At 43.9% G+C, this 26,644-nt stretch overlaps 1 protein-coding gene across 1 annotated transcript in view; it reads left to right on the top strand.

Annotated features, from left to right (window-relative positions):
* LOC134460671 (hyccin 2-like) overlaps positions 1-26,644 on the top strand; it is a 114,848-nt gene that overhangs the window by 20,398 nt on the left and 67,806 nt on the right. Inside the window, exon 2 of the mRNA XM_063213040.1 lies at positions 22,046-22,137. The gene's annotated coding sequence lies outside the window, so the exon portion shown is untranslated. The remainder of the gene's footprint in view (positions 1-22,045; positions 22,138-26,644) is intronic.

Here is a 26,644-nt window from a genome sequence, read left to right as displayed (position 1 = left end):
ATGAGGCTGCCTGACTTATAAGCAATTCTCAGTGTTATTTTTAAAACATTTTTTACTATTTTCCTACCTTGTTGGTTTTAAGCTAATTCCAGGTAGATGTAAGGGAGATCACATTACATTTAGCAGACGCTTTTGACCAAAGTGATTTTACAAGGAGGACATTCAAGCAAGTACAGAGTAAGGGGTCAGTTCAGAGTATGCAGAACAGATAGAGAGCAGAACAGAATAAAATTCTTTTAATTTTCATCAAATTCAGTCTTTTTCAGTTTTGTGTGGTAGTTTCCTGATTCTAAGGGGGGGGGGTCTGTGTTTGTGTGTCGGTTTGTGTGTGTGTGTCGGTGTGTGGGTGGGTGTGTGTGTGTCAGGGTGTGTGTGAGTGCTGGTGCGTTGTGGTGTGTGTGTACGTCTGTAGGTCTGTGACGTCTGTACGTCTGTGATGTGTTGTTGACACTGTGTTGACTTGACGGCGTGTCTCGGGTGTGGCTCTACTGGGGCGGCTGCAGGTGTTCTAAGCTTGGCCTCGGTCGCCGGCGACGGCGGCATTTGAATATTGTCCAGGAAACAGCGGTGAGTCGTGGAATACGAGTCCTCCTCCCTGGTCTGAGTGGCTGCTCTGTCGGCTCCAGTGTACAGACACTCCATCTGTCATGGCTGTACCACAGCCTGCACTGGAAATGACACGGACGCAGAGGAGTCAAAGTAAAATTAAAAGTTAAAAAAAAAAAAAAACAGTTTCCTTCCAACACAAAGTATCTGAGTAGCCAGTAGACCTGTGTACTCTCTTGTGATCAGCTAACTCTGCACTGGTTGGATCAAGTTTGTGGTGGATCCTTGTTAGGTTTTCAGTGTTTTTCAGTAACAGCACAGTCTATCTAACTTGTTAGGTACAATGGAGTAAATGGTGTAACAGCTGTGTAATGCCATGTACTAGTGTTTAGTAGAGCGGCTACAAGGCCAATTTGGCTTGAATCGTGCAAATTATGATACAAGCATGAAACTTGGCAGGTATGTGCTTAAGACCAATACAATCAAATCTACCTGATTGGCCACTTGAAATGGCGGCAATTTTCCAAGATGGCCGCCAAAAAGGGCTCCAGAAATGGATTTATTGCATAGAATTGACCTAGAAATTTATGATAAAAGCATGAAAATCAACATGTATGTGCTTAAGACATATACGATCAAATCTACCTGATTGGCCACTTGAAATGGCGGCCATTTTCCAAGATGGCTGCCAAAAAAGACCCCAGAAATTGATTTATTGCATAGAATTGACCTAGAAAATTATGATACAAGCATGAAATTCAACATGTATGTGCTTAAGACCAATATGATCAAATGTACCTGATTGGCCACTTGAAATGGCGGCCATTTTCCAAGATGGCTGCCAAAAAGACACCAGAAATTGATTTATTGCATAGAATTGACCTAGAAAATTATGATACAAGCATGAAATTCAGCATGTATGTGCTTAAGATCAATACGATCAAATCTACCAGATTGGCCACTTGAAATGGTGGCCATTTTCCAAGATGGCCGCCAAAATGACCCCAGACATTGATTTATTCCATAGGGGTCATTTCACGTGAAATCAGACACTTTGGGACCCGACCGACACGGATTTCAATCATACTTGGTGTGCCTTTTCAGTAGCAAGGTAGCACCCCAGAACTGCATTGGTTTGAATCTGACACTAATATTAAGGGAGAAACAGACTAGGAAAGGTTCACATGTGAGGGTAGGACACTATACATTCAGCCTTGAATATATCAGTCAGTGTTAGTCACAAAAAGATGCCTGTGGTGTTGTTTGAAAGCTCTTTTCTGGCTCTACATATTACACAATCACCTTGGAATACAACTACTCTCAGAATATGAATTATGATAAATTGAAAAATTAAAAATTGAATATCTAAAAAACTCATATTTTAAAATGGCCAGTTCCTTGTCCAAACGTAGCCGGCAATGTCATGAGCAGCACCTAAAATGCTGGTGTTCGGGTTGTTATTCATTTCAGAGATAATTTGACTCACATATATGGCGTCATACAGACCACTTACTAATAATATGGTAATACCATAGTAGCATCACATGACAAAACAAAAACAAAACAAAAATGGTCAGTGTCCATGGTCCCAGGTTTCAGAAACTAAGGCAGATGTCCATTTATACACACCAAATGATGATATGTGAATGTTTGAACATTCCTTCTCTGTGTACCTGTGCCATCTTCCCTTTACCGTACTTTAAAGAGATAATCAATGGCTACACTCTCATTTTGTACTCTACCAGTGCATTTGAAGCAGCAGCTGTGTCTTTTGTAGATAATGTATAAGTACGTCCCGTTGCAGTTACAGGTTCCACTACCAGAAGCACATCCTGATGATCCATGACAAGTCTATCTGGTCTGAAGGGAAAAGTGAAGGATGTAGATGGCCCATGAGGATGCAGGAAGTTCAGTTTCACCTCTCCAGTGCTCGGCATACATTCCTCAGCACATGCTAGCCACCAGTTGCCATCATATACAGCTACAACATACCCTTTGATGCTTGAAAATGTAACACATTCCTTTACTGAGCTCACTCTTTCAACTCTGCCTTCTCTGAATGCTGAAAATGGCCTAACTTCCACTGTGTCCATTGACAATGGGCAGAAGCTGTGTAGTTTTTGAGTACCTGGAATAGTTCTTGCAGATTCAAACCTTTTCAACAGGTTCTCAGCTTCATGATGGTACATCTCTGTTGTGGCAAACTGGCAATGGATGTTCTTGACATTATCCTTGACAAATTCAAACAGTTGGTGTTACAATTTAATTGTCAATAGGACGTTGCAGACTTGCTCGTGCTTAACTGTCCCTCCAACGCCATCACATGGACCTTTGCCATGTGATGTGGCAAAAAAGTGCCACTCTGCAGGTATGTGAAAATCTGCCTCGTGGTGGCACAAATTTGTTGTGTTTTTGAGGTTCCTATATTGTGCAGCACAGCCATCAGAAAAAAATATAGGATCTTCTTTGGACGTTCTGTCATTGATGAAGTGTCACTGAGGAACTGAATTAGGAGCTTCTGAAACAGATGTACAGCAATTGTATCATGAATGTTGCAGTCTGAAATAACAACAAAACAGATTTTTTTCCCAGTTTCAACTGATCTTGGTAGTAGCATACATATGGATGGATTGTGGCCTGCACTGGTTGTTCCAGTGAAATGATTGAATAGCATCTTGAATTACAAAACTATAGATTTAAAAACGTTCCTGGTTCAAGGGAGTCAGTCAAGGATAATGTCAAGAACATCCATTGCCAGTTTGCCACAACAGAGATGTACCATCATGAAGCTGAGAACCTGTTGAAAAGGTTTGAATCTGCAAGAACTATTCAGGTAGTCAAAAACTACACAGCTTCTGCCCATTGTCAATGGACACAGTGGAAGTTAGGCCATTTTCAGCATTCAGAGAAGGCAGAGTTGAAAGAGTGAGATCAGTAAAGGAATGTGTTACATTTTCAAGCATCAAAGGGTATGTTGTAGCTGTATATGATGGCAACTGGTGGCTAGCATGTGCTGAGGAATGTATGCCGAGCACTGGAGAGGTGAAACTGAACTTCCTGCATCCTCATGGGCCATCTCCATCCTTCACTTTTCCCTTCAGACCAGATAGACTTGTCATGGATCATCAGGATGTGCTTCTGGTAGTGGAACCTGTAACTGCAACGGGACATACTTATACATTATCTACAAAAGACACAGCTGCTGCTTCAAATGCACTGGTAGAGTACAAAATGAGAGTGTAGCCATTGATTATCTCTTTAAAGTACGGTAAAGGGAAGATGGCACAGGTACACAGAGAAGGAATGTTCAAACATTCACATATCATCATTTGGTGTGTGTATAAATGGACATCTGCCTTAGTTTCTGAAACCTGGGACCATGGACACTGACCATTTTTGTTTTGTTTTTGTTTTGTCATGTGATGCTACTATGGTATTACCATATTATTAGTAAGTGGTCTGTATGACGCCATATATGTGTGAGTCAAATTATCTCTGAAATGAATAACAACCCGAACACCAGCATTTTAGGTGCTGCTCATGACATTGCCGGCTACGTTTGGACAAGGAACTGGCCATTTTAAAATATGAGTTTTTTAGATATTCAATTTTTAATTTTTCAATTTATCATAATTCATATTCTGAGAGTAGTTGTATTCCAAGGTGATTGTGTAATATGTAGAGCCAGAAAAGAGCTTTCAAACAACACCACAGGCATCTTTTTGTGACTAACACTGACTGATATATTCAAGGCTGAATGTATAGTGTCCTACCCTCACATGTGAACCTTTCCTAGTCTGTTTCTCCCTTAATATTAGTGTCAGATTCAAACCAATGCAGTTCTGGGGTGCTACCTTGCTACTGAAAAGGCACACCAAGTATGATTGAAATCCGTGTCGGTCGGGTCCCAAAGTGTCTGATTTCACGTGAAATGACCCATAGAATTGACCTAGCAAATTATGATACAAGCATGAAATTCAACATGTATGTGCTTAAGACCAGTGCAATCAAATTTACCCAATTACTCACTCGAAATGGCGGCCATTTTCTAAGATGGCTGCCAAAAAACTAAAAGACCCTAGAAAATGATCTATTGCACAGAATTGTCCAAGCAATTTATGATGAAACTCGGCTTGTATGCGACTCGGCTTGTATGCGATTAAGACCAATAGGCCTACAATCAAGTCTACTTTATTTGCTACTTAAAATGCTGGCCATTTTCCAAGATGGCGGCCAAAAAGACCCTAGAAATGTGCAAATGTCATATGTGCATATTGCAAATTCGGTGGAAATAATTGTTCACTCTCCTTAAATATGTTAGCATGGATGATGAAATTATAAAGATATTAAATGAATTAATATCAATGGAGGCAGTGCCCCCCAACCCCCCAACCCCCCCCCCCACCCCACCCCACCCCCCCCCCCCCCCCCCCCCCCCCCCCCCCCCCCCCCCCCCCCCCCCCCCCCCCCCCTGAAGGTTATGAGATGCTAATAATACGATGACACTGCGGTAATAATATGTCAATAACAGCAATTTGTGGTTCTCTCGATATTGCTGTTAAACAAAAGGTACACCAAAAACAAGCATTGTCATGAATTTAGTTTATTTGCTCTTGGACATTAACATGTTTGATTTAGCTATCATATAATGGCTTTGGCTTGTCAGCCTGGAACATTCAAAGATAAGGGCCTCCCCCCAGAGGCTGTGGAACATTCTGTGGAACGCAACTTCTCTAGTCAGTTGCGCCCTCTACCCGAGGGTGAGAAGGCTGATCGTGTCAAGAGTACCTGGATCCTAGCCTCTCCTAATAGGACGCATTACCCGTGTCTCCCTTTGGGTCGGTCACCCCTTACTGTGTGTGTCTCATTCGCTCAGCAGGAGCGCGAGTGTCAATTGTGCTGCCTGGAGTGCTGTCCCTGGGTAGGGCGACCGTGGTTAGATAGACCATACTTCTCCAATGAAGTATCTCAGGCCCCTGCTCGACCAGGATGCATGATCGAGGGGAAATGTATCTTTGATGTCCCCCTTGGACTTCAGGAACCATAGTGTGTGCCCTCAAACGGGTATCTATCGGGGCTGGCTTGGCCAGCTTGCTGTGGTGGTGGTTGCTACTAGGTTTTCCGTCCGCAACTTGGACCTACGGCCCTGATAGAGAATGGTCTTTTCTGCCAGCACGATTGCACCTGCGGATGTTGTGTACTGAACATGCTGGAAATTCCCCCTTGTGCCAAGGCCTGCTTTGCTATTGGGGAATACCACTTGGTATTGGGGGCCTCGCTACACCTCTGTGGGCTCCACCTGCACATCGGTTACACCCAGACGGGTGGTTTCCGTGCCCTGGTTTCCCTCCACTGCATGCTCTCCGTGGTATTGGATGTCCGGACGCTGCCTTTGTGCGCCTGGTGCCTAGCCTCTCTTTTTCGGGTTCGGAACTAAGACCCTGGGCCCTTGGGCGGCTGTTGCGTCTCGGGCTGCGCGTTGGGTGAGCATGATGCTTATCACTGCTGATGGACGCTGCCTCTTCGCCTTCAACAGCTCTGGGCATCGGCAGGGGAATGGTCTGTGCCCCGGCTAAGCTTTTGTTTGCGCATTCTAGGTAAAGGCAACTCAATCGGGAGTTTTTCAATACCCATAGTTGGATGTCGAGTGTTTCTACAGAGAGAGAACAATAGGTTACCGAGGGTAACTCTGGTTCTCTGAGGGAGATGAACGAGACATCTCACTAGATTGCTACACTCACCCACAAGCTCAAAGGTTAGTTGCCTCAGATTGAAGCTCAGAGCCCAGTGCACCTGGGCTTTGTCTCCGAGAGGGCGGGATCCCCAGCTGTGCAGCTCATTGGCATGACGGCAAGATTGAAAGCAAGTTTTGGCGAATGGTCGCGGGCGTTACCCATAGTGAGATGTCTGGTTCATATGCCTCAGAGAGCTGGGGTTACCATTGGTAGCCTATAGTTATATGCCTTTTTCCTTGATTGTGTTTCCTTCTATGATGAAATCATTGGAAATTCAAACAGTGAATGTTAACATTGATTTGGGCCACATCTGCTAGATTAATTGCAATTAATGAAGTTCTAGTGTCTTCTTTGATGGCCATCTTTTAAAAATGGCTACCATACATTCTCAAGTTGCAAATGAGTGGATTTGATTATAGGCCTATTGCTCTTAAGCACAAACACACAAAATTACATACTTGTATCATCATTTTTTTGCTCACCTTTGGGCTAAATTCAGCCTTTTTTTGTGGCCATATTATAAAATGGCTTCCATTTCAAGTGGCGAGTCAGGAAAATTTGATCGTATTGGTTTTTTTTGCACATTCATGCCAAAATTGATGCTTGTATAATAACTTGCTTGATCAATCCTGTGCAACAAATCCATTTCTATGGTATTTTTTGGTGGCCATCTTGGAAAATCGCTGTCATTTAAACTGGAAAATTACTTAGAATGTATTGTGCTGGTCTTAAGCACATAAGTGCCAAATTTCTTGGTTGTGCTTGTAACATAATTTCCTTTCTCAATTCTGTGCAACAAATCCATTTTTAGAGTTTTTCATGGTGGCCATTTTGGAAAATGGCCACCATTGCAAATGGCAAATCAGACAGATTTGATCGTATTGGTCTTAAGCAAATACATGTTGAATTTCATGCTTGTATCATACTTTTGTAGGTCAATTTTATGCAATAAATCACTTTCTGGGGTCTTTTTTGGCGGCCATCTTGGAAAATGGCCACCATTTCAAGTGGCCAATCAGGTAGATTTGACCGTATTGGTCTTAAGCACATACATGTTGAATTTCATGCCTGTATCATCATTTTCTAGGTAAATTCTATGCAATAAATCTATTTCTGGGGTCCTTTTTGGCGGCCATCTTAGAAAATGGCCACCATTTGAAGTGGCCAATCTGGTAGATTTGATCGTATTGGTCTTAAGCACATACATGTTGAATTTCATGCTTGTATCATACTTTTCAAGGTCAATTACATGCAATAAATCAATTTCTGGTGTCTTTTTTGGCGGCCATCTTGGAAAATGGCCGCCATTTCAAGTGGCCAATCAGGTATATCTTATCATATTGTACTTGAGCACATACATGTTGAATTTCATGCTTGTATCATAATTTTCTAGGTCAATTCTATGCAATAAATCCATTTCTGGGGTCTTTTTTGGCGGCCATCTTGGAAAATGGCCGCCATTTCAAGTGGCCAATTGGGTAGATTTGATCGTATGGGTCTTGAGCACATACTTGCCGAATTTCACGCTTGTATCATAATTTGCACAATTTTTCCTGTAGCCGCTCTACTAGTGTTGTAATTACACCACAAAAGTACTTCTACTTTTACCTTTGACGCCTCTGCACGGAGGACACAGGTCATCATAGTTCCTTGCGTTCTTTCCCGTTGCTTACGGGTGGCCTCTTGCCTCAGTTTTGCCCTAAACATGTAAATAAGACATTTACAATAATCTCACACACACACACACACACACACACACACACACACACACACACACACACACACACACACACACACACACACACACACACACACACACACACACACACACTTTTGCTGTCGTGCCTTCCTAGAGGGACACCCATGCATAGTCTGGTCACCTGCCTTTTCCACAAGGTCAGTCTTTTCCTATGCCGTGGCCAAGTCTGGGTCAATCTACTCTACTACTATAATGAAGTACTTGGAGTGTAAAATCAAATTGTCAGCTCTGTTTTACAAGGAGGAGGGAGTTTCGGCGATTCAGGCTTTTGAAAACTCCACACCAGATTACCCTCCCTCAGGTGGTGTTTGTGTGTGTGTGCGCCTGTGTGTGTGTGCGCCTGTGTGTGTGTGTGTTTTTTCAGACTCTGGTCATTGAACTCAGCTCACATGGTTTCTCTCGTGCTCCCGTTCAGCACTTTTTAAAAAAATATATTATTTCATTTTTTCCTGTCTTTCTTCTTTTTAAACAGGCAGGCAGGCGGTGAAAGGTCAGGCTTGTTGCAGCGCTAGTAGATTTTTTAGGAAGTCTGTTTGGCACGGCTTAGTGTGCTTTTCTATGTGTCATGTTCCTGCTTTTTTTTTTTCTAAATCGCTGAACTTTGTGCCCAATGGTGGATTATTGCACGTAACGGGAATAAGCTCCCTTTCATACTGCTTGCCCTTTGTTTTCACACAACAATAACAAGACAAAAATATAGTCAGTTACATTTCCTCGTCTGTATCTCTCCTGTCCACATGATATTTCAAACGTATTTTATATCTCGTGCTTTGGGTCTTGCCCCACTGAGTGTGTTTTTGCTAGTGTGACAAATTACTGTCAACGCTAATGGAGTAATTCAACCCCCCACCCCACCACACACACACACACGCACACACACACACACACACACACACACACACACACACACACACACACACACACACACTGACCTAAGGCCCTGAGCCATTAGGCCAACATTACATTGCATTGAGCAGAAAGGATCCGGCAACTCTGTAATTACGCCCTGACCCCTTCTGGGCATGCTCAGACAGCAGACATCAATCAACCAGTCAGCACAGCGCTCGTATTCCCAGGACCGGCAGTGGCACAGCAGACGGATCTCTGGAGGAGAGGAGAGGAGAGGAGTAAAGAGAGGAGGAGAGGAGTAGAGTAAAGAGAGGAGAGGAGTAGAGTAAAGAGAGGAGGAGAGGAGTAAAGAGAGGAGGAGAGGAGTAAAGAGGAGGAGAGGAGTAAAGAGGAGGAGGAGGGGAGTAAAGAGAGGAGAGGAGTAAAGAGAGGAGGAGAGGAGTAAAGAGAGGAGTGGAGAGAGGAGAGGAGAGGAGAGGATGAAAGGGGAAGAGAAGGAGGGAGGGAGATTTGTGCTGTATGAGAGCATGAGACTGGTGTGAGGGGTAGCCACAGGTGGGGCCAAGCCATTTCGGCCTTGATCAGAGAGAGGCTGGAGGTTGCAGACTCCAAACCGTGTTCATGATGATTGTGGTGTGTATACATGCATAACGTGTGACGTAGTGTGTGTATACTGTGTAATGTTTGCAATGGAATTCGGGAGAAAGGGAGTTAAGAAAATACACAAACAAATGTGATGAACTCTCACTCTCGTCAGAGCATGATGATGATGATGATGAAGATGACTGGACTTGAGAGAACAGCATAAAATACTTCATTCTTTGCCAGCACAATGTGCTAAAAAAAAGATCAAACCGGTCTGCGTCAGTTTGCTGAATATGCATGTGCACAAGTCTGTGTTGAATTGAATTTACTTTAGAAGCCTTTATGATGTGACCATAGTTGATGATAATGATGGCCCTGACTGAGTAGGAGTTAAAGGGACACTGTGAGATTTTTAGTCGTTTATTTCCAGAATTCATGCTGCCCATTCACTAATGTTGAATTTCCAAAAATAGCCATTTTTAGCTGCAAAAATTACCGTACTTTGTGGACCACACTAGAAAATATTTGTTTATTGCTTAGTAAACTTTCATGTAAAGATCAAATTTGGCAATAGGCAGCCCAGTTTCAATGAGCAGCATAGTTGCAGTACCTTTTTTGACCATTTCCTGCACAGTGTCCCTTTAAAGCCTGCACATCCAAACATCTGACCGGGGAGCAGGACTCGCAAATGACAAGATAATAAAAGCAAAGTGCATGTCTGAAGAAGGGTGATTACCCGAAACGTCACGGAAAAATACAAATAAGAGAAAACCCTGGTTGAAGCAGACTTTTTCTCTTTTTTTATCGGGTCTGACTGCGTGCCATTGCGTTTCACAGCTACGGAGCCCTGGGGCGAAAGATAACAGGCAGTCTGTGGCCCTGTAATCAGGGTCCTACTGTATGTACTATGATGAGCACACATGAGGACAACACAGCCACAGGCGCCGCCGTGTCATGAACCAGCCAACACTCTGTGTGTATTTGTGTGTGTGTGTGTGTGTGTGTGCATGTGACGCGTGTGTGTGTGCACTGATACCACAGTTCAACACAACGCTTTGATCACGTAACAACAGTAACAGAACATGTGGCTGTTGTATCCTATGGTCAAGCAGGAGCTAGGCTTAGTATCTAGAGAACAGAGAGACGCGTTCCCTTGGAGATCTATTTTTTTATTATCATTTGTGTCCAGGAAAGTTCAGGATGAATGGAGTCAAAACCATTCAGTTGTATTGTCAAGCAGGAGCTAGGCTAGTATCTAGATTAGCTGATGCTGCTCATTTTCTGGGTCGTTCAGTATGAAAGTCGAAACCAATCAAAAAGTCTCAAGTGAGATGGTAAGCTGCATGGCGAAGTCTGATTGACAATTTGACAGCTGGTCAAATGGGTATGGCAGATGGACGGTTAGAGCATACACAGTATTGTAAATAATTCAAGTAACCTTTGACCCCAGGCTTTTTTCTCCTCTTTTTTTATGTTTTGTTTTTTGTTGACTCTGCAAATCGACAAGAGAGAAGTGTTTCTGCCATCTGTAAAGAAAGGTAAAGGGAACCGTTGTGAAACTAGGAAGTGGTCATGTAGCATGCACAAGTCCATTGAACTAGAGGTATAGCAAAGTGGCTTACATACGGTGTCCAAACTCGCCATCCAACCTGTGCCTGCAGTTCACCTAGGAGCGCTGTCGAGCGAGCACAGCACATAAGGCTGTTGCTAATAACTCACAATTGTGCTCGCTGTCGGCTGAAACCTGAAAATATTACTGTGGGTTCTGAGAAACCGATGTGGATTTAAATCAAATGTACAATATCCTGTGAGTTATATCCTTTTCATTTCTTACAGGTTTGGCATTTATGAGTCAGCCTCCGCTAGTCTTTTGCTAACGAAATTGTTTTACAGCAGTCGTGATCGCAGCAATGCTGCATAGAATGGGGCATAGAAGGGTATAGAAAGGGTAGAGGGGATGGCGGGATTGGAGTGTGGCTTGGGAGAATGGGAGACATTGGCTCTTTCTCAATGCCCAGTGTTCTAGCCTTGCTAGGACGTGGAACGCCAAGTGATTGGATAACCCGCGGAGTATCCAATCACTGGGCGTTCCACGTCCTAACAAGGCTAGAACACTTGGCATTGAGAATGGGAGACGGTGTATGCATGACAATCATGTGTGAGGTCTGGTAGAGAAGACGTGATGCAGGGGTTAAGAAGAAGCAGAGACTGGGTTGTGCATGACAAATGATGGGTGAGGTGAGGTGAGGTGGTGAGGAGGAGAGATGGTGAAGTGGAAGACTAGACATGCATGACAATGATGGGTCTGTGCATGCGTGTGTGTGTGTGTGTGTTTGTGTTTATCTGTGTGTGCGCTAGTGTCTGTGTGTGTGCTCGTGTGGGCGTGCTTGTGTGTGTGTGTGTGTGTGTGTGTGTGTGTGTGTGTGTGTGTGTGTGTGTGTGTGTGTGTGTGTGTGTGTGTGTGTGTGTGTGTGTGTGTGTGTGTGTATTTGGCATCAGACGAGTGGATGTGTCAGAGCGTTTGCTAATGATCATCTCTGGCCACCTGCACGCTGAGGAGGCGACGAAGGGCCTGGAATCACCTGCTGCTTCCACCACAACACACACACACACACACACACACACACACACACACATGCTCTCGCTCTCTCTCTCACTCTCTCTCACTCACTTGTACTCGAACACACACAGTCACACACCTATGCAGTATATGCAGTACAAACACACACACACACACACACACACACACACTGATGCACACAATCACACATACGGGAGAGAAAGACGAACCTGTGTCTGACACCCCCCCCCACACAAACACACACGCACACACTGATGCACGCAATCACATATACTACATATTCATACATGCACACACAGGCATGCATATTTATACATGGTCACGTGTGTCCATATCCATGCATAGACCAAGCGTGTTGGGACCAATTAGGAGGACTGCATTCATTGAGGTGGGCAGAGCTGCAGCAGGGTGGTCTGAGGAGCAGCCTAGTAACCACATCAACTCTTTACAGGCACCAACGCTCATAAACTGACATTTTGAATTTAACACAGTTGGATAGCAGCTAGGACTGCTGAACGATATATCGAAAATGTATCGATATCACTATATCACGATATCACGGCTTGCTATACACGTATCGCAAAAGTTGGTTATATCGTGATACCTACTTTTTGATTTTTAATAACAGCCAATTTGGTGAAATGGTTAAAAAGGTATTAAAAAGGTTGACAATTTAATGTTTTTTCAGAATAAAGATAATGTTGGAAATAGAACATTGCTCTCAGTTGTTTCATACATGATAAAGTGCAGAATGGCAAGTAACTTAGAGAGGGGAAAATATATTAAATATCGCGAGTAATATCGATATCGCGATATACATGTTATCGTGTATCGCATATTTTTCTAATATTGTGCAGCCCTAATAGCAGCGGTGTGATGAAGAGCAATCCAACGGCAATAGTGTCACGAGTCACGATGCGGAAATCTTGATATGTTGATCACAGTGCCAGTATGTTAAGACAAGTGATCTATAGTTAAAGAAATTGGTCATAAAATGGCTAAGCCAAGAATGAAATGCGAAACGCGATTTACAAGTGAGCGGGTCAAGTGATGAAGGCGGGGCGTTACATTATTTTCTGTTGGGAAGCAGTGGCGAAGCGATAGGTGTTGCAGTAATGTAATGTAAGCTTAAAGGGACACTGTGCAGGAAATGGTCAAAAAAGGTACTGCAACTATGCTGCTTATTGAAATTGGGCTGCCTTTTGCCAAATTAGATCTTTACATGAAAGTTTACTAAGTATTAAACAAATATTTTCTAATATGGTCCAAGTACAGTCATTTTTGCAGCTAAAAATGGCCATTTTTGGAAATTCAAAATGGCGGACCATGGAGAAGATCCCCCTTTTCATGTATGAAAAGTGCAATTTTTGCAGTCATAATGAATATTTAGAATTTGATGCTGGTGGTAAGTATTCATGAAAAAGTTAACATTAGTGAATGGGCAGCATGAATTCTGGAAATAAACAACTAAAAATCTCACACAGTGTCCCTTTAATGTGTTGTGTCCCCAAAGCTACATTCAGAGAATTTCACATCACCTTATATATGAAACTGCACTGCATAGCCTTTCTAATGATATTACTGTACCAACCAACCCCCACCACCATGGCCAATTAAAATTCTGTTGGAGTAGGACTTCAAATAGAATTTGGCTAGCCACCCTGTATGCCCTAGTATGAATGGACCATAATATCTAGCCTATATGTTCCTTTAACCTTAACTGTGTGATGTTGGATCATTAACTGAATGCTCCCAGAGTAAACATTGTGTTTTCTGCTCACAGACAAGACTGCCTCATTGTGCAAGAGAGAGCTGTAGGCTACTGTTCAGGCTTTGACATTGAGATGACTTCTGCTCTCCCCACTCCATTCAGATAGCAATGTGTTGGAGTAGCGCGTCACTCGCCGCCATGGCTCTTAGAAAAGCACTACGTCCATCGCAACACACACACACACACACACACGGCTCTGATTCATCTCCAGAATAGGCCTCACTTGTCGCGCCCTCTGAATGAATACCCTCTGCTTTCCTCCCCTCTCCGACACACACACACACACACACACACACACACACACACACACACACACACACACACACACACACACACACACACACACACACACACACACACACACACACACACACACACACACACACACACACACACACACACACACACGTGTTTACAAGGGTACATTGAGGACGGGATGGAAAAGTGTGTGTGTGTGTGTACATGTGCCTATGTGTGTATTGTGCGTGACAGGCTTACATGACAGTCGTGGACAACTGAATGAATACACACACACACACACAGGCATGCGCGCACACACACACACACACACACATACACACACACACACACACACACACGGCTCTTATTTTCCACCCTGTCCTCAATTTACCCTTGTAAACGTGTTTGTGTGTGTGTGTGTGTGTGTGTTTTCATTCAGTCTGTCCAGTCTTTTATCCCTAATGAGTCAGTCCCAGTAAGACCTGGGTCAGGATTGACGTAGGAACTATTGACAGCACTGTTCAGTTCAGTTGGGCTGTTTGTAAAACAGGGCACACGCTGACTGATTCTCTCTCTCTCTCTCTCTCTCTCTCTCTCTCTCTCTCTCTCTCTCTCTCTCTCTCTCTCTCTCTCTCTCTCTCTCTCTCTCTCTCTCTCTCTCTCTCTCTCACTCAGTGTCTCTGTTTCTTTCTTTCTTTCTTTCTTTCACTCACTCACTCACTCACTCACTCACTCACTCACTCATAGGCACGCACTTTTCACTCATCGCTGCGTACACCTAATATGGTAATATGAAATTTGCATTGACTCTTACTCGCACACGTAGACTCCCTAAGTACACATACACACACACACACACACACACACACACACACCGCCTTATTTGGCGCCCCGTGGGCAGGCCAGCTGCTTGGTCAGTGCTGCGCTGTGAAGCGTGGCATACATACGCATCCCCAGAGAGCTGCGGAAAACAGGATGTGATGTCATAGCTGGCCGCTCCTCCATGACTGGCCGGCCGGCCGGCTGGCTGGCTGACTACTCCGGTGCTGAAGAATGGTCCTGGGAAAACAGAGGCCCTTATTGTTGACACTCATTAGCACACTACACACCAAACAACCTACACAGGCGCGCACACACACACCAAACAACCTGCCCGCACGCACGCACACACACACACGGCAAAAAACTTGACCACCCACGCGCACACGCACGCCCACACACATGCACACGGGAAAGAACCTGTCTACTCGCCTCTACACACACCTACACGCACACCAAACAAACTGCCCACACACACGCACACCAAACAACCAGCGCACACACACCAAACAACCAGCACACACACACACACACACACACACACACACACACCTACACATGCACACACACCAAACAAACTGGCCACACACATGCTTGCTGACATAAATATAGAAAACAATGGAGCCCAGATGGAAGGCTTACTCGCAGAAAGCCTAATGTTGATGGAGTATCTCCGCCTTCTTTTGTGTGTGTGTCTGGGTCTGTGTCTTGCAACGTGCTTGTGTGTGGGTTTCCTGTGTGTATGTTTCTGTGTGGATATTTCTTTCCAGTGTATTTTTGTGCCATTAGCTGCGTGTGTCCGTGTGTCCTTTGCTGTAGCCCTGTCTATGTATTATTTTTGCCAAGCTCCATTGCACTTCACTATAATATGACTGCGAGGGGGCAGAGAACTCTAATTAGTTTCCTCATATTATATTTTCCCTCCATTTAGCGTTCTATCTTTAGACCGTGCCTCATCACTCCACGCCGCTATTATCCTGCCCTGAACGTACGCGTGACTTCCTCTGACACGACACGACACGAGGCCATGGCGGGTTACTGACCCCATGGTGTCACAGTGCTCTGCCACTGCGCTCCACTCACGTCCCCAAGATGAACCACCGGCTGCTCTCTGTCCTCTCAGCCTGCTGAAGTGGAGGCAGGCAGCCACTGTAGCTGAAATGAATATAATTGCACCAGACGACCTTTGGCTTGTGGGAAATGTGGCATAGGCTCTGTGTGTGCTCCTATCCAGTGATGTGCATCAGTGTGAGAGTAGAGAGGGGGGGGGGGGGGGAATGTATTGCTATCTACTGTAGACCTGATTATGCAGCTGCTATTATTAAAGGCTTTTACCCTTTTGGGCAAGATGCAGCCAGAAATAGGCAGGGTTGGACAGGCCAATTCACAATCATGCACAGTGTCACAGCCGTTATGGGCTATTTAAAGACTGCACTGCTGCTAAATTTACAGCACTTTTCCGTTTCCACTGGCTTCCGTTTGTCCTCAGAATAACTCCATGATGATGTTTGCAGATCCAAGCCACTACACTGCTGTACAGTGTGACACATAGTGTGACACTATGACGTTTTATGAGATTGAGCAAAATGAAAAACATGCGAAAACTTAAACTGAAATCAGTACCACAGTATCTTTTGCCCTTAATGTAGAAACAGGCAACAGGCGTTGAAAGAGCTGAAAAGCTGCAGAATCTCCGTCTAGACTGCACAAATCAGGGACGAAGAACGCGGTGAAAGATTCAACAATTAACGTTCCATCAGGGAGGGTGACCAACAGGAGCTGGTGTTTAGACATATAGACTCGTCATGTAGACATTTCATTGGCTGCTGACTACTGCCGGACCACCACATCATTGCCCACATATTTTTTCGCTGAAGTTCGTCTTCTCTTTTGACACCCTTGACTCCCTCGCCACTCGACTTTGCAGCTCTCATCTTCTGCCGCTTGCTCTTCCATATGAAGTCAATTACTTTGCCTTTTTCCATGCCGTGAAACACCTGCTGTCTGTTCCCACAGTTAAGTTAATGGCTACGTTTACATGAGACATTTAATTTGGCATTAACTGACTTTAAAGGTACACTGTGCAGGAAATGGTCAAAAAGGTAAGTTACTGCAACTATGCTGCTCATTGAAACTGGGCTGCCTATTGCCAAATTTGATCTTAACATGAAAGTTTACTAAGTAATAAACTAATATTTTCTAGTATGGCCCAAGTACAGTCATTTTTGCAGCTAAAAATGTCTATTTCTTGAACTTCAAAATGGCGGACCATGGAGAAGACCCCCCTTTTCTTGCATTAAAAGTCCAATTTTCCCAGTCATAATGAATACTTAGGAAAAGGTAACATTAGAGAATGGATAGCATGAGTTCTGGAAATAAACAATTAAAAATATCACACAGTGATAGTTTAATTCTGAATAAAGCTTAATTCCGCCTTGAAAACGTCATGTAAACACCTTAATTCGGAATTAAAGGAAAGATGAAACTAAAGTCGACGGAACTATTTAATTCTTAATTGTTAATTCGGAATTAAAAACGTCATGTAAACGTAGCCATTGTCCATCCATAGATGTGGCGTTGCGTTACATCACTGTATAACTGTAGGCAGCCTGTAGACCCCGTCGCCTACATGAAACTAATAGCTGGAATGTTAAGGAAAATGACCACGGCGTAGAAACAGTGACCACGGGATGGAGAGCAGAGCACAGGGAAGTTAAAAAGCCAATTAGTTTCATGCACCGCTGCTAGTCTTTAGGAGATCATCAGTCTTTAGGCAAATCAAATCTCCCAGATAAGCGAGTCTGGCTTTAATGGGATTTTGCTGTATAATCTGCGTTCATCCCTCACTGGTCCTACTCCCTGGCTACCGTTGCTGAGCCAGAGCCAGAGAGAGAGATGGAGAGAGATGCTAGTAGCCATGGCGACCTTGGCTCAAAGCCCTCATCAAGACTGGCATGCCATGCCATAGAAGCACTGTGGCAATTTGCTAATTACAAAATGGCAGTTCTCAGAAGCATACCGTTCCTGGAGTTCCTTAGTAAGATGGTAATGCCCAGACTGCACGACAGTGAAAGACTCTACAGTGAAAGCAAATGCGTACCGAAATGTGTTGTCACTTGAGGATGAAGCCTTTTTATCCAGTGAAGCTCTCAGTATGCTGATCTTTTTTGAGTTCAGTGTAGCGGCTACTAGTACTAACTTAATTTCTTCAATAGCTGGCAGAAACCTGAAAAGTCTGAGGTTTCTAGAATTCCACATTATATGCAGCAGAGGGCATTCTTCATTGTCATCCTCCCGCCACAGTGATGCACCTGAAAAGGTTATGTGTGTAGCTGTGAGCTGTGAAAGGTTATGAAGGAAGAGCAGCCTCAGCAGCACACACGCACACACGCACACACGCACACACACGCACACACACGCACACAGTAAATGCTCCCCCATATCTCATTCCCTGGCGCCATAAAAATGATGTGAGGTGCTGCCCTTTATTGAAGTGCTGAGGCCACTGGCTCCATCTAAGGCTTTCCCTCGTGGGCCATCCTGTAAACTGGAAGCAGCAGTGACTCTGCAAGAGCCTCAGCTAGGCTTAACCCTGCCCTCCCTCCCTCCCTCCCTTTCTCCCTCCGCAAGCACAAAACCTTATTTTGACATCTATCATCTGCTCTGTTGCACACAGATTGTCATTCGTTGATAAATCTTAGCTGTTTTTGTTTCCATTCAGGACTGCTCTTATCTTATCTTTGATGCTTCGTCACGTTCATGGAATTACTAAGCAAAATCAGCTGCGCGGGTGTGTGCATGCGTATGTGAGAGAGAAATTGTGTACATTTCGTGGAATGCGGGGGATGGGTGAGGGGGGTGATAGTATGTCTGTCGAGATGACTCATGTTGGAGGCTCGTGTCTTGTGAGACAAGTGTCATCCCTTGTTCTGCAAGGCACGGGCATGGATGTTATCTGCTGTTTTGATGAGCGCTTTCTGCTCAGGATTAATTTGCTTGCTTCAGACTTACTTGGAAAGGTGTGTGTGTGTGTGTGTGTGTGTGTGTCTGTGTGTCTGTGTGTGTGTGTGTGTGTGTGTGTGTGTGTGTGTCTGTGTGTCTGTGTGTCTGTGTGTCTGTGTGTCTGTGTGTCTGTGTGTCTGTGTGTCTGTGTGTCTGTGTGCGCGCGCTGACTGAGTAATTTGCTCATTGGTGTAGCAGGTCTGTGTCTATTCAGCATGAGATAGCATCAGGGCAGGAAGATGTGCCGGGCGGATGTGTGTCTGTGTGTGTGTTGTGCATGTAACTTAAAGGGGCTGCTGAGTAAGTGTGTGGAGTTTCATCTCCCTCTTTTGTTCCTTTATCAGATTCCCATCTCCTCAAGTACACACCACGCACAGGCACACAATGTTAGATACACACACACACACACACACACACTAGGGCTGCACGAATATGGAAAAAATCACAGTCACGATTATTTTGGTCAAAATCGTAATCACGATTATTAATCACGATTATTGATTTTTTGCTGATTTTTAAAAAAATTATAACAAGATGAAATATAACCAAGAAATAATTGTATACGGGATGAGCGAAATAAAATGAATTGTAATAATTATGTAAAGGGGTCATTCCACGCCAAATCAACAAGAGCCCACGCACTTAGGTCTCAAAAAATTCTGAAAATATTACCAAGTGTACCCATGGTACTTAAGAGAAACACTGTAAATTTATTTGAATGTAAGATGTATACTCTCCATGTTACAGCCAATTTCACTGGGGGAGGGGGGTGCCCATTTTGTTCACACTCTTTTTTTTGTCAAAGTTCACAAGCCCGTAGCTCAATAACTAAACCATGTAGGAAGCTCAAATTTGGCATGCTGGTACATAGATAGGAATAGTTTGTTGTAAAACTGTCAGTTTTGGCCTGTATGATCCTGCATCGTCATGGCATTCCCTCAAAGATGATACAAATTGTACTGGAGTTTTTGGCTGTGCTCTGTTTAGGCCTTCAGAAGACATATTTGTGCCCAACATAGCCTCTTGATTTTTTTCCCTTGTAGAGACAAGTAGGAACACTCTCATAAAAATCTATAAATAGAAAGGAAACCCCATTAGTGTTTGACCAGAAGACCTCACAAGTCTGACAAATCATTTTGGGTGTCATTTTCAGAGCTCCAGAACCCCTTGTGGGATTGTCCACAGATTTTTATTTTATTTTTTTCTTCATTCTCCATGAATTCTTCTTTTTAAAAATGCAAATGAGACTTGTCTTATGTGATGTTTTCTTTTGTAATTTCCAACCTGAACATGGGCAACATGCACATTGAGGGCAATATGTTTTCTATGCGTTTCTTCCGCTGCCATCTGCTGGTCAAAAAAAAGTAACAACATGACTCCTTGTGCCTGACCTACTGTCTCTTTTGGTGTGCGAACCTGCTCCCACATTGAACGCTCCTGAAATCATTTAAATTGAAAGGGATACCTGCACCCCTGCACAGGGACTCTCGGGTGATCATGTCTGGGCAAAATTTGCATTTGATTATTTAGTCTTTACATTAAATGTTATCGAAATCATGTTGCTCTCTTTTTGCATTTTGCTCATGTTCAGGGTGGAAATTACAAAAGAAAACACCACATAAGACAAGTCTCATTGGCATTTTTAAAAAGAAGACTTCATGGAGAATGAAGAAAAATATAAAATAAAAATCTGTGGACAATCCCACAAGGTGTTCTGGTGCTCTGAAAATGACACCCAAAATGATTTGTCAGACTTGTGAGGTCTTCTGGTCAAACACTGATGGGGTTTCCTTTCTATTTATAGATTTTTATGGGAGTGTTTCTACTTGTATCTACAAGGGGAAAAAATCATGAGGCTATGTTGGGCACAAATATGTCTTCTGAAGGCCTAAACAGAGCACAGCCAAAAACTCCAGTACAATTTGTATCATCTTTGAGGGAATGCCATGACGATGCAGGATCATACAGACCAAAACTGACAGTTTTGCAACAAACTATTCCAATCTATGTACCAGCATGCCAAATTTGAGCTTCCTACATGGTTTAGTTCTTGAGCTACGGGCTTGTGAACTTTGACAAAAAAAAGAGTGTGAAAAAAATGGGCACCCCCCTCCCCCAGTGAAATTGGCTGTAACATGGAGAGTATACATCTTACATTCAAATAAAGTAACAGTGTTTCTCTTAAGTACCATGGGTACACTCAGTAATATTTTCAGATTTTTTTGAGACCTAAGTGTGCAGGCTCTTGTTGATTTGGCGTGGAATGACCCAAAGGCAATGGTATGAAACTTAGGTGGACAGATTTCTGGCCAGAGACACCAGCCTGTCAGTATGTTCTCGCTTCAAGGACGCTCTCAAAGGTAGGTCGCTATTGCCACGATTAAATCACGATTAAAATCACGATTAAAATCACGACTTCGATTTCAGGAGTTTATCACGATTTTCGATTAATTGTGCAGCCCTAACACACACACACACACACACACACACACACACACACACACACACACACACACACACACACACACACACACACACACACACACACACACACACACACACACACACACACATCTGTTCATTTTTCCTAATTCCTTTACATTTGTGGTGTTCCCATAAATCTCTCTCTCCCCTCCTGCCCCCCTCACCTCCTCTCTCCTCCCTCCCGGCCTCCCCCAACTCTTCAATCTCCATCATCACCTGCTCTCATCTTCGACGCACCTCATCTCTCTCTCTCTCTCGCTCGCTCGCTCGCATCAATGACATACTCATAGCTGTAACAATAGCACAGTGCACCTTAGCACACAACACTTGCAGATTACAAAGTGCACAGGAAATAAACAGAACATGTTTTAATGTGATTTTTAATGTGTCTCCCAGTCTCCCACCTCTTTCTTCCTCCAGTGTTGTGACCATAGGTGCTTGTCAGAGCTCCTTGAAATGTGTTTCAGTGCTCCTCTGTCCTTGTCTGTAGGCGTCACCCCTCTGGTCTTCTGGTCTCTGTTGATGCTCATCAGAAACGCATGCTTGACGTGTTTCTTAATCTCTCTTTTCCTCTCTCTATATCCATCTCTCTCTCTCTCTCTCTCTCTCTCTCTCTCTCTCTCTCTCTCTCTCTCTCTCTCTCTCTCTCTCTCTCTCTCTCTCTCTCTCTCCAGGTGCCCATGATCAGAGCTCCGTGTTGTGATGTGTGACTGCATGGCGGCCCGGCTGCTTCCCCCAGCGGAGAACTGAATTCTGGGAGATTGAGGTGAGGCTTCGGAAAGCACTATGGTCGAATGTGATGTTCACTCATTCATTGCGTGTTGGTGACCTACTGTATGCGTACTACTGTATGTAGGGAACAAATGAATGTAAGACGCAACACCATGTATTGAAATAATTGCAAACAATATTTTGGACTCGAGTACCTAGTTTTTGCAAGCGTTTGTCTGTTTTGCACTACTCGAACTCAACTTTATTTAGACAGGACATTGAAGAGTGGGACAGAAAATAAATGGGACAGAGAGACGGTGAGAGGATCGGGAAATGACCCGGGTCTGTAATCGAATCCGGGTCGCCCGCGTAGCAGCCCAATGCCCAGCCAACTAAGCCACGGCTGGGCCAAACTCAGAACATTTGGATTTTTTTTTCCCCCACATTCCTTGATATCATTTGAAGGTGAAGATTGTGCACATCCCAGGAGAAGGTGCAGGACAAAGGATGACCGTAGTTTTCAGAGTGAGGAGTCCACACACTCAAAATCCCTTTTGTTGTTCTTTTATTGTTTCATGGCTGGATTACGTTTCGACTCAGTCATAACAGTCTTCATCAGATTCTCTCACTCTCAAAACCACATTCCTTCATAGGGATGCACGATGTGAAAAATTTCGGCCGATACCGATATCCGATATTGATATTGCGGTTTTGGCCAATAACCGATATTAACCGATACCGATGTTTTTTTGTTTTGTTTGTTTTTTTAAAGAGATAACATTTAATACAGACTGACAATGATGCAAACAAACAGATTTTTTGAATGTCATCTTATTTCCAAAAACACAAAAACTTCCTGTGATAAAATTAGAGACAAACTAAGAGACAAACAATGAAAGTCACCGTCAATTCCAATCTTTTAGAACTGTAACATATTTTAGAACCATAACATAACAAAAAAAACATTGGCGTTAACAGCGGCCCAGTTTTACCCATCGGACCGATGTCCGATGTGTTGAGAAATGTCAAATATCGGCCGATACCGATACATCTGGCCGATACATCGTGCATCCCTATTCCTTCATATGCCATTCAGTGAGCACATCTAATGTCTGAGCGCATCCGCGCAATCAGTATACTGCGCCACAATGTCATTAGCTCATCCACAGAGTGTTTCAATCAGAGCGGGTGCCAATTAATAAATGAGTCACCCTGGGTTGCATCTTTTAATTCCAGCACTTCTGGAGGCATTGTTATTATGACATGGAAGAGTACTCGCACATTACGCTGGATTTGTGGCAAATGTGCATTTCCTAACATGAATAGCAAATCATGCACACACTCACAGACGTTCTGTGAGCAAAACTAATCGCCTCGAGCAACTTCAATGGAAGCGCTGCGTGTGAGTCATGCCTTGTGAATAAGGAGCACCGCTTCAGCTGTGTGTGTCTGTGAATTGAATAGAAGTGTTGTAGCAGGGTTTGTGTGTGCACGCGTGTGTGTGTATCTGTGTATGTGTCTGTGCATTGAATATAAGTGTTGTGTGTGTGTGTGTGTGTGTGTGCATTGAATAGAAGTGTTATAGCAGGGTTTGTGTGTGTGTGTGTGTTGTGCTTGTGTGTTTGTACATGTCTGTATCTGTATTACATTACATTCAGTGCATGTGTGCTTGTGTGTGAGTGAATAAGAGTTGTGGAAGCCGAGCTTTGTCAGGATTATGAGTGGAGGTATAGGGGGAGAGCTGAGGCAGCGTATGATGGAGCAGCTAAAGCAGCAGCAGCAGCAGCAGCAGCAGCAGCAGCAGGAGGCGGCAGCAGCAGCAGGAGGCGGCAGGCCCGACCGCTGGCAGGTGGAGAGCAGAGCAGAGCAGGGCTGAGCAGGGCTGATTGATGGAGAGCTGGATGGGACAGGATGGAGGAGGAAAGCCAATCAGAGAGGAGAGCCCGTTTGGCACTGGCCAGCCCTGCCAAGAGACTTCCCTCTGTACACACACACACACACACACACACACACACACACTTTTGCTCTCTCTCTCATCTTTGCTTGCTCTCCCTCTCGCTCGCATGCGCGCACGCACACACACACACACACACACACACACTCTCACTCTCTCTCACACACACACACACACACACACACACACACACACACACACACACACACACACACACACACACACACACACACACACACACACACACACACACACACTTTTGCTCTCTCTCTCTCATCTTTGCTTGCTCTCTCTCTCGCACGCACACACACACACACACACACACACACACACACACACACACACACACACACACACACACACACACACACACACACACACACACACACACACACAGCTGTCTCCAGCCCAAATCGAAAATTAGTGTAAGGCAAGAGACTGAAGGGCAGACAGCGGGCACCGGCTGGCTGAGACGAGAGTGAAAGATGAAGATCCGGAAGTTTCCACACAGCAGCCAGCAGTGCAGCCTGTGCCACAGAAACAGGGGCCACTCCAGCAGCAGGAAAGAAATCAGCGCTGTAACCAAGAGTTCTGCTTACAGTGTGTCTTAATCTATGTCTTCATAGCATACATTTAATCTTACTTTTTTATGCCTCCTTTTTATTATTCGATGGCTTTTGTAGTTGGGTTGTAAATCTAAACCTGTACTACAGTGCCAATAGCAGCTAGAGAAAATGGAGCTCTCTGGAAAATGGTCGATTTATTCCTTGTATGCCTATTCTCTGTGGAATCATCTGGGTCCCATTTACGGTAGAGTCATTGTCAGACGGACTGAAGCATTTGTATTGAATTGATGCTGAGAAGAACTGGCAGAGATCCTTTTGTGTGCAACTGATGGACTTTTACACTTCTGTGGCTGATTGCCCGCCTCAATGATTTCAGGGCTGGACCGAATATGATTGGCTGGATACTGGTATCGGTATCGGCACCCGATACTGCTCATTATACTCGTACTCATACTCGTCAAGCACTTGCCGATACCAGGAACGATACTACTATTCCACAAAACAAGGCAAAATCTTGTCACGTTCTGTGGACTTGAAAACAGCATGGAAAAAGTGCCACCTCATACATTTACTAACATTTAAATCTACATGGAAATGGACAATAAAAATATCACTGGTGGAAAAAAACAAAGCCATGCATTTATTTTCTTTGTATTTTGGTGGTTAAAGATATCGGTATCGGTACTCGGTATCGGCAAGTACACACATTAATATACTCGTACTTGTATCGGTTTTCAAAAAAGTGGTATCGGTGCATACCTACTGGCTGCAATTAATGAAATACAAATGGAATGAAATGAAATGAAGAGCTTTGTCGCAAAATTACGTATAACCATTTTGGAAGATTTGGGGAGATTGACATTTTGGTATTGGGCATCGCACTGCATTGCATTGCAAAAGACATTTTTAAATAGGTTTTTAAAAGTATGTTCTCAAAATAGTTCTATGGTAAGAATTCACACATAGATGAGAGGACATCTGAACAGTCATTTCCAATAATAAAGATGGCGGCTTACAACATTTTGCAACAAAACTCTTCAAATACAAGTACAAATGTATTGCCATAACCTGGGTTCCCCTATAAAAGTGTTTCTCACTGGGGGCTCTACGGCTCAGTTGTAAATGGGGTTAATCTATTGTAATTCTTTAATACTAAGGGGGAGGGGCATAGGCTTCTGAGCAGGCCAAAGGGGCGTTTGGCAGGCTAATGATGAGGTGAAGGGACTGTTTGTTACAAAAAAAGGTTGAGAACCACTGGCCTATCCATCCCTTCTGTGACAGTTCATGGTATGGTTTTGTTTGTGTGAAAATTGGTTTAGAGGACACACGTAGCATTCATAGTTAATGGAGAGAACTCTGTGAGGGTGATGTCCATGCCCTGTGTACGAGCAGTCCGACAGACAGCCTATTGCTCCAGCACTCCAGTTATGTAAATACATTTTGTATTCAAGAGCAGTAAGTAGTCCCCCACCTAATTTGCTTTAACTTCAAAGATGTTACAGCGTCTGCATAATAGACTCAAGTACCCGTATGTGTTTATTTCTCATGAAGTCATCTCGACATGAACGCAAATTACACATGCTTTTCCCGAAGTCGTTCAGCCTCAGTGAAGAGCTAGTTGATGGGTCTCTTCCATGTCTGAGGGGATGATTGCATTATGTTTAGATGACTTCAGATCAGGCCTGGCGTGATGCTGCAGCCTAATCTCTCCCCCCCCCGCTAATCCCATCTGAAGCTGCGTACCTCCAGTCTGCTGGCTGCTGGCAGCTGGCAGACACAGTGAGACGCTCCTCTGAGACATCATGGAGAGAGCATGAGGGATTTTCTCTTTTCCCAAACTATGACGTCAACAAAGAAAAAAATCGATGAGTCTACGTGGTTGTGTTTTATAATGCCTTGGCTTTGAGCTCCTCTTGAACTGATGGAGAACATTGTCGTTTCATGCACTCGAGGGAATTGGGCAAACTTCATTATTACATCACGCACGGATTTCCCACAGACCAACTGAAGTTGAAACTCTAAAAGTTCTGAATGTAGCCATC

The sequence above is a fragment of the Engraulis encrasicolus genome, chromosome 13 (genome assembly GCF_034702125.1).
Source record: "Engraulis encrasicolus isolate BLACKSEA-1 chromosome 13, IST_EnEncr_1.0, whole genome shotgun sequence".
Taxonomy (NCBI): domain Eukaryota; kingdom Metazoa; phylum Chordata; class Actinopteri; order Clupeiformes; family Engraulidae; genus Engraulis; species Engraulis encrasicolus.
The sequence above is the reverse complement of the archived record's forward strand: the minus strand, read 5'-3'. Positions and strand labels throughout refer to the sequence as shown.